This window comes from Austrofundulus limnaeus, unplaced genomic scaffold (genome assembly GCF_001266775.1).
Source record: "Austrofundulus limnaeus strain Quisiro unplaced genomic scaffold, Austrofundulus_limnaeus-1.0 Scaffold603, whole genome shotgun sequence".
NCBI lineage: Eukaryota > Metazoa > Chordata > Actinopteri > Cyprinodontiformes > Rivulidae > Austrofundulus > Austrofundulus limnaeus.
In genome coordinates this window covers 253,834-255,693 of record NW_013953005.1, presented here as the reverse complement: position 1 = coordinate 255,693, position 1,860 = coordinate 253,834, and the positions used below count along the sequence as shown (strand labels likewise).

Below are 1,860 nucleotides of genomic sequence, written 5' to 3'. Positions count from 1 at the left end.
CACTTAAAATAAGAAACATCAGGTTCTTCTCCACAGTCTGTGTCAGCCATCTTATCAACGCTCTGTTCACACGCAGACGTTCTCCTTCAACATCACTTCCTGTTACTTCACATGCAAATATCTCAACAACTGTGCATCTGAGTGGCATAAATTTGTTTTGTAATATGTTATCAATGTTGTCTTTCCAAAAAATGCATTCATATTTATTACAAAAACCTGATGTCACAGACACTTTAAGTCCATGTCAGAGTTCGAACAGAGCTGTTTATTTATTTATTTTTATTTATTTTTATTGTATAATTGAACAAAATGTTGAATCAGTTTGAGTATTTTATAAGAAGTACCTGACAGTACGCTGTAATAATAATGTGAGGACCTGTAACAGYGATCAGACAGCAGAGGGCAGTGTTGCTCCATCCATCAGAATAAATAACTGAAGCTAAATCAGCTGTTTGTCCCACTTCTTCATTTCTTTACTGTCCAACCTGTCCCCGTTAMATGGACATGTKGGACAGAAGCAGTGGACCTGTCTTTGCTTCATATTTTAATGTTTTGAATGATAAAAGTTTTCTTSCTGGATTATCTGAGTTATATGGTAATCTGCAGATGGATGTWTTCACAGCATGTTCTGGAAAATAAACATAATGGACTAAAATTAYCTGCACATGGGCACACCTCACMTCACCTGCAGGATTTATATTCAGCCGACTGAACTCATTCATTTATTTAGACCACATAGAAAAAACCTGCTCACTTTATTGGTCATCAGTAAACTCCGCCCGGCCCGAACGCTGCTTCGTGAGCCGGCGGTGAAATGATGCGGAGACAAGTAGTGCAGAAACAATAAAGATTTGAATCAATGTTTTTCACTTACAGAACTAAAAGATGCAGTACAGGCAGGAGCAAACACTTCACCAGGACAAGACAGAATAAGTTAGAAACCTTGATGATGTTTTAGATGAGATCTGTGTTCTCTTTAATTATATTTGGGAAGCTGGAACAAAGGCAACANGGGTTTATGTTATGAGTCATCAGATCAAACAAAGTCTTCACATCACAGATTATCTGCTGTCTGGTGGGCATCAGAGTGAGTAGAAGAAAACAAACCTTTGTTGAGTCATTTCTTCTGATTCAGCTGCTGCTTTACAAGCACTGAGAGGAGTCTGTCCTGATCTTATGGTGAAAATGTTGTGTAGTTTATATCATGTGTAGTTTATATCATGTGTAGTTTATATCATGTGTAGTTTATATCATGTGTAGTTTATATCATATTGAGCTTGATGGGTGTAGTGTCTTCTACTCTTGGATTCCTGTTCACTCGATAAATCGGGTAATGTCAGATAAACTGAGCAAAGAATCTCTTATTAGAAATGAAATAGATAGATACATTCCTTTAGGAAAGTTTGAATATATCAGTATTTAAAAAAATAATTGATCAACAGTGGCAGCGAGAGAGAAGAAGAGAGTAGAGGCTGTTTTAGCCTCCTGCTGACAGGATCAAGTTAAATTAACTAGACTCAGACTGGGGCATTGTGGACTGGCAGACTGAAGCTAAAAGCGGGGGTGATGATGTGAATGTGTTGTGCGGTTATTAGCAGAGAACAAAGTGCTGACACACAGCCAATCACACTTCATTTCCTGCAGCTGTGTGTCTTTGTGCTCTGCAGCCTGTTCTACCGTTCTTATAGCTGATAATCTTCTCAGAGTTGGTGTGAGGTCATCCAGACAGCAGATTTTAAACTGTTCACAGTAAAATCAGTTCTGATAAATATTATCAGGATGATTTCTGATGTGTTGCAGCTGCAGGCAGCAGGAAACAGAGTCTCATGAAAAAACATCACAATCAGTCTGATCTTTCTC

At 38.2% G+C, this 1,860-nt stretch overlaps 1 protein-coding gene across 1 annotated transcript in view; it reads left to right on the top strand.

The window, feature by feature from the left end:
- The window catches only part of LOC106531165 (gastrula zinc finger protein 5-1), a 20,486-nt gene that overhangs the window by 2,739 nt on the left and 15,887 nt on the right, over positions 1–1,860 (top strand). The gene's annotated exons all lie outside the window — the stretch shown is intronic.